The 7785-nt window shown below is 39.6% G+C and overlaps 1 non-coding gene across 1 annotated transcript; it reads right to left on the bottom strand.

Annotated features, from left to right (window-relative positions):
- Positions 1-7109: 7109 nt before the first annotated feature.
- Positions 7110-7222, bottom strand: LOC138568220 (U5 spliceosomal RNA). Its single transcript, XR_011302563.1, has one exon. It is a non-coding gene; the product is annotated as a U5 spliceosomal RNA (small nuclear RNA).
- Between the last annotated feature and the right edge of the window lie 563 nt (positions 7223-7785).

Genomic DNA, 7785 nt, shown 5'->3' with positions numbered 1-7785 from the left:
GATGGGCAGCATTTACCCGCACTGCAGCAGGGCTTAGGCAACACATGAGCAGCACGGTACAACTAAACTCAAGCTATGGCAGCATGTGAATCACATGAAGCAGATGGGCAGCATTTACCCGCACTGCAGCAGGACTGAGGCAACACATGAGCAGCACGGTACAACGAAACTCAAGCTATGGCGGCATGCGAATCACATGAAGCAGATGGGCAGCATTTACTCGCACTGCAGCAGGGCTGAGGCAACACATGGGCAGCACGGTACAACGAAACTCAAGCTATGGCAGCATGTGAATCACATGAAGCAGATGGGCAGCATTTACTCACCCTGCAGCAGGGCTGAGGCAACACATGGGCAGCACGGTACAACGAAACTCAAGCTATGGCGGCATGTGAATCACATGAAGCAGATGGGCAGCATTTACTCGCACTGCAGCGGGGCATGGTGCACCACATGGGCAGCATGGCGCAACGAAACTCAAGTTATGGCAGCATGTGAATCACATGAAGCAGATGGGCAGCATTTACCCGCACTGCAGCAGGTTCTGGGGCAACACATGGGCAGCACGGTACAACGAAACTCAAGCTATGGCGGCATGTGAATCACATGAAGCAGATGGGCAGCATTTACCCGCACTGCAGCAGGGCTGGGGCAACACATGGGCAGCACGGTACAACGAAACTCAAGCTATGGCAGCATGTGAATCACATGAAGCAGATGGGCAGCATGTACTCACACTGAAGCTGGGCTGGTGCAACATATGAAGCACGTGGGGTACTCCTTAAGTTATTCCAAGATGAACTCAATATAATTCAGGTCAGGATATTCTGTGAAAGTTCTGACCCAAGCAAGCTACTAATTCATAGATAAGGTCTTCTACAGAAGAACGCTTGCAGTTCTTCTCCTAAACAATAATCTGATGGTGTCCTCTGGGTATTGCTGCCTTCAGTACAGAAACAGCCCCTGCATAATTATGTGCTATTTTAAGAAGGTTGTGTCCATTCTGACCTCAATATAAATCATAAATCAGTGGTCCTGGTCTATTCTTGAAGTTGCCGCGCAAGTACTTTGACTGGATGCCTCTGGGCACACTTACTCTAAAGGCATCCTTTCCTCCTGAAGGCCATCCTGCAGAAGACAGCAATAGCCTTGTGTAAAAGCAGGATGTCTTCCAAGTCTGACCCGTCTCCATCTAGACCATCACCTGGGCCACCAGCTTTTCTTTATTGAATTCTCAGATCATAGGGCACAGCCTGTGGAAACCCAGGGACAGAAAACAAGGCATTATATAAAAAAAGAAATTAGCACATTCCTGGTTAACACTCAAACATAAGTAACAGAGGGGAACGGAAGCCCAATGGACAGTGTGCTGCTTACTACCAAAACATAAGAATCAGAATAGGTCGGGATGCCCCAGAATACTGGAAAAGGCATGTTTGTAATAAAAGAAAACGAACTTCATCCTGGCTACCACACATTCATAAGAAACACATGGAAAGGAAACCATTCATAAGACCCAAATGGAAAGAGAAGCCAAAAAGTACCAAAATACTTCCACAGTTACCACCAAAAACATAGCCATAAGTATTCAAAATAAGGGATGGCTAAAAAGGCCAGAGTAACTAATCTTGCATGTGGCCATGCTTGCCCCAGATCCCCAGACCTGCTGACACATTTAAATTCACAATAATCCATTAACTTACCTTGCTCTCCTCCAGTCAGGGCAAGCATGCTAGTTCACATCTATGCTGACCTTGACCCCATGTTTTTGCAACACAAAACATCTTTACCCGCCACACAGGTGTCTAAAGTGGAGCGCAAGCTAAAGGAAATGGTACTGTCAAGTAGTAATAGTGGTGAATAAGCCATTGGTATTGTGAATGTAGGCTGTTTTGCCCTGACACATTTAAGTTTGAGAAAGAAAACGTTTATGATTTTTTTTGTCCTAATTGCAACATTTTGTATAGAAAATGTGGCGACTTATTTCCAACTGGGTATGGTTGACAAATTTTGGCAGCCCCGCCCCCTACAGTATAAGGTAGAACACCCCACACAACCTGTGTAACCTGCAGTACACAGCAATTGTATCACACTTACCCATCGTTATGCATAACTCTCCATTTCTGTGGGTAGAATTGCCCACTTGTGTGATAGTAGACGGCAGACGAAACGAGTCAAATTCCAGTAGTAACAAGCCATTTCTGGATTTCTGTAATAGAATTCCCAGCTCTAAACAACTCCCTCTGGACTGATTCATTTAAGCATTGCAGGTACTATAGTAATACCCATCACAGCTGGGGAAGTAGCTCACGACTGCAATGCACGAATAATAATATATGACCGTCTTCCAAATGGGACCCTGTAAAAAGGATAGAACACGAGTATGAGGTGTACTGAATGCTGATAAAAGCGCAGTTGAATTGTTTCATTGAGTGCCATCTTACGTCCAGCCATCAATGCCTGAAACATTTATATGAGGCCATTGTCATCCGGGTAGACAGACATCGTCCATGTGAAAGGTGTTATGACAATGCAAGAGGCCAAAGATAGCAATTTGCACTCTTCATGAGCTTAGCATCTCCATTTAAGTGAAATTCACTCAGCCAAGAATAACCCTTTGAAAAATGAAAGAGAGCTACCTTAAGAGTCAACCCTTAAGCACAGACCTATCCTCTTGCCCATCCAAGCTTCAAGGCAAATTGCCAAGCCAATCATGCATGCATGCATTTCAGGTCTATACAGCCCGGGAATATATATATTCACTACAAAAAAAACGTTGTTAAGGGGATGTTATTGTTAAGTTGCCATACCAAAAACCTGTGCACTTCACTAAAAAAAACTTTCCCACCTCCACACTATGGTTCAAAGTAAAACCGAAAACCCCTGAAATTTGCCAGTTATGGTAGACTACGCCACCATACCTGCCATCACCACAGTGCATTTCTAACATTAACACCCGGAACATGAAAGATGGAATCACAAATGTCATTGATGACATCACTGATGCCATCACTTGTTTAGCCCCTTTGTTTTCGTTCACTGCCATATATATATGTCCATTCAGTAAAACAACATTGTTAAAGGGATGTTACACTTCACAGTGAAACCAAAAAACACTGCACTTTCCCTAATTTTGGTAAACTAGGCAACCATAACTCGTACCACCTACGTTCATTGCTAAGACTAACACCCAGGACATCAAAGATGACATCTCAAATGTCATGCATGACATCACTGATGACATCACTGATGACAACACATGTGTACCTCCCTCATTTTTTATTTACTGACAAATGTAAGCCAGGTGCCTTTCTTCACTATCAGCCAGGAAGTGAAAAGGTTAAAAGTGCTATATTTGTAGGTGTAAACCTTCTCATATGTTCCTAAAATACTTTCCTTAGGGTACAATGACATGATATCATATATATACATAGGATAAGAAGGAAATCTGAAACACAGACATTTTTTACGTGCATGAAGGTAATGTGGACGGTTATGAATAGTTTCTGGTAATACAGCAGGTTTTTTTGTCTATGTTACGATCCCTGTATATGCTTCTATTGATATACATTGTGGTCTCTTTGTGTTTTGTGAGTAATAGTAAAATTATGCAGTAAGGGAAACATTTGTAGATGTTTATGTAGCACAGTATTCAAAAATCTGTAATGAAAGCATATATCAGTGTAGTAGTGGACATGGGAAGATTTAGAATATTGCATCTCTGTAGCACATGCTGCAGACAATGGCTATGTTTTTTTTAGGGCGTTCATGTATTTAAAGAACACACTATTTCAATGGAATTTTTTAGCAATGCATTGCTTAATGAACTATTTGGCATATGATAGTTCTGCAATGGTCTGTTAGACTTTTTGGCCAATATTCTAATGACAATCACTAGTGGAGGTGGAGCGTGAAAATAATCACTGAAGAACACGTATTACATAAAAAGAACAGAAGAATTCAAATATATCAATGATTACAATGCAATCATTGCCCTCTTATGGAATGCAAACATAGATGTGCAGTACATTGCAGACAATTCTACTGCTGTTGTGCGATATGTTACAGCCTACTTAACAAAAGCAGAAAAAACAGAGCTTCAAGACCTCTGGGATGACCTAGCATCAGACAAAACACTATCACAGAAATTGTAGAGCCTAGGCATAAAAATGCTCTCTCATAGAGAATGTGGCGCCTATGAAGCAGAAGATCATTTAACCGGTACTGCTTTGTATAGAAAATCAGACACCATAGTATGGCTAACTCTTGGTCCTGCTAAATCTAGAAAAAGAGTGCTGAAATCATACGAGGACATAGAAACAATTGCCAGAAATGATCCCAACAGCCAAGACATTCTAAAAAACAATTTACTGGACACATACTATCCGAACAGGAGTTTCACTTTGGAAAGCATTTGTCTATACCACATAGCTCAAAACTTTGCATACAAAATAATATAAAACCCGATGAAAGCAAAGGTAGATATAGAGTGACCAATTGTGAAGGGAGTTTAGTGAAACTTACCAAACGAAGCTTAATTAATCATGTACAATTATAATTAAAAACTCCTCAACAGAAAGAACGATATTACATGACTCTGTTACAACTTTTTAAACCATGGAGAAAAGAGGAAGACATACTAGATAACTATGACTGCTATGAAGATGCGTTTAAAGCAAATGAAAGCGCTATCACCGATGTGAACTTTACACAGTACAAAACAATGTTACACAATGCGCAGCAACAGGAAGAAGAACTTCTGGCCCAACTAGATAAGGACTCTTCCGACAGTAGTCAACCTTGTGTAACAGGAAGTCAAGAACCACTGGGACAAACACTAATAGCAAATGAGGCAGAAGTAGCTATGGCAGAAGTAAAAAACACCATGTATCAGTATCAAGAAGATACAGAAGACTTAACTGTATAACAAGCAAAACTTAACAAAGAACAGTGCACCATTTTTGAAGACGTAACAAAACAAATTGTACATGGTGTACAACACGAAAATAAAGAATGTACCTGCCAAAATTACAAACCTATACTGCTGTACGTGAGTGGTGAAGCTGGATCAGGAAAAACATTCTTAATCAAAATCATCAGCAAGTTCCTTCAACAATTGACAAACAACAAACTGTCAGCTGTTGTAACGGCCCCCACAGGTTTAGCTGCCAACAATATAGGCGGTCTCACTTTACACTGATTACTACTGCTTCCAGTAAAGCATCAAAATAAATTAGACTATTACAAACTTTCTGCAGAAGCTGCAATGGAAGTACGTATATTATTAGAAAAAATGAAAATGCTACTAATAGATGAAGTGAGCATGGTCTCCAACCTAATGTTGGCTTTGATTCACCTCAGATTGCAAGAAGTACTTAAAAGTAACAACGAAGAACTCTTTGCAGGGAAACACATTATCGTTTTCGGAGATCTTCGACAATTGACACAGTGAAAGCTGAACCTATTTTTAAAACCTTAGGCCACAAACTTTGCCGTAAAACTGTTGGCAGCATAGGAAATGTCAACCTTTGGCAACATTTCCAATACAGAGAATTAACAGAGAACATGCGGCAATCTGCAGATCTCACTTATGCCAACATCTTAAAAAGTATTAGAGTTGGTGTACTATCGCAAGAAGCACAGACAGTATTGAAAAACTGGAACATTCATGCACTTTATGGTGATAATGCATGTGCAACTGATGTTATGGAACACATTGCACACACAAATGTCAATTGTATGGCCTAAATGCCAACTCTTGCAAGCTGTTTCAAATTCAATGAAACAATGTTAAAGAAATGCAGCCAATAATTGAAATTAGCGCCACATACAAACTGGACGTACATGGTATGACAGTACCCATGTGTGAGCAAGCCACAACAAGACTAAATAGTTTAGAAAATGCAATCTCCAACACAGCTGGGTTGGAAAAAATATTAAAATTATCCTTAAATTGTAGAGTAATGCTTAAACGTAACCTTCACGTCGAGCAAGGATTAGTTAATGGAGCACTGGGTACAGTTGTTGGCTTTCAATCATACCCACATGACAGTAACATTCAGTTTGTCAATATTAGCTTTGATAAACTTTCAGAAGTGAAAAGGATAGGACGCTCAGTTGCTTGATTCCTTCTCTTCAAAGACATGTATGTACGTAGAGAGCAATTTGCTCTAACTCTTGCATAAGCAGTTACCATTCATAAATCCCAAGGTCTTACCCTAGACAAAGCATTGATAGATATAGGAAACACAGTCATTAAAGAAGGCATGAGCTACGTAGCATTATCACGCTTACCTACACTTGACGGTCTATTGCTAATGAACTTTGATGCAAATAAAGTCAAAGCTGATATTCCTTGCATTCTAGAATACAATAGACTGCGTTCACTGCACAACCCCATCTGAAACAATATCCTGTTCCAGATAAAGTGGAACATGGTAAAAGAAAACTAAATCAAACAGAAATGCGGCAGAATCCAACAGCAAATCCCTCAAAGAAAACAATAGAAGCTAAAGCTTCATCAATTACCACAAACAAAGAAGAACCTATTAGGGAATGTAAACCAGGTACGTCTTCAAAGAAGGAACAAAAACTCAGAAAAATGCACTCAGATAGAGAACTAGCTGGTCCATACAAATTTGCAAATGTAACTGGGGTAAGTTGCCATGCAAATATAGCAATGAATATTCTATTTCAATTGCCACCAATTCTTAACAATATTTACTTACACAGTCCAGACCAATTGTGTTTGCAAATGTTAGTGCTTCTTAGAAATGCAACAAACAATCCTGACAACACATACAGTGTTCATGGAATAAGGCAAGAATTGGACTACTGTGCTGTAATGGTGAGATTCACTATGAACTCACAAGAAGATCCACAAGAATTTCTAATGTACTTACTGCTAGTAGTGGAAAACAAAAGCATACCTGAAAATGATATCTTCCAGATATCGTACATGTGTAAACATGCATGCACTCTCTGTAACAATGTGATACAGGAACAAATCCCATATGAGCGATTTGTATATGTTTCCATACCTAATTGTGAATCCATTCCATTTCAGCAACTTGTACAGAATGCAAACCATGGCAGATTATGTTTTTTTTTTTTTTGTACGTGGCAAAAAAAAAAATTGAGTGAAACTCTTTAATGTTCCTCTCCATGGAAATCATTAGTAAAAGGTGAACGATTCATTCGGTTTGAAAAGAAACCAGAGTATAACATGGCAGATTATGTACTATTTGCAATTCAGACAATCGCTCCACCTTACTGATACAATCGAATAGTACCTACATAATACTACGTTATAATGCAGATGGTACCAAAAACAACTGCAAATTGACTGGATTCACACACGGTCAAGTGTCACTTGGAAAGAAAAGCTTTACAACAATAGGTATAACCTACCATGCAGGAGCCACAACCAATGCAGGTCACTACACTGCATACATTAAAAAGAAATGTGGATGGTTCGATTGTATTGATAGCACCATTACTATAATGCAGAGATTGCCAGCTAATCTTACAAATGCGTATTTAATCTTCTTAAAGCCAAAATGTAATAAGTAATGTGTACTTCAAGACTACCAATAAATTATGAAAAAGACTACAAACAGTTAGAATACGCCAACAGGTATCTAACTGCCCAAGAGGATATAATAACGACACAAATAAATGAATATCACAGAACTGTAAGAACAAATGCACAGTTAGAATATGCCTACAGGTATCTAACTGTTGTTAAAAATCGACAGCAAGCACACAAACATAACACGTTTTTTT

The sequence above is a fragment of the Ambystoma mexicanum genome, chromosome 2p (assembly GCF_040938575.1).
Source record: "Ambystoma mexicanum isolate Mex_15411 chromosome 2p, UKY_AmexF1_1, whole genome shotgun sequence".
Lineage (NCBI taxonomy): Eukaryota > Metazoa > Chordata > Amphibia > Caudata > Ambystomatidae > Ambystoma > Ambystoma mexicanum.
This window is presented reverse-complemented; position numbering and strand designations above follow the sequence as displayed.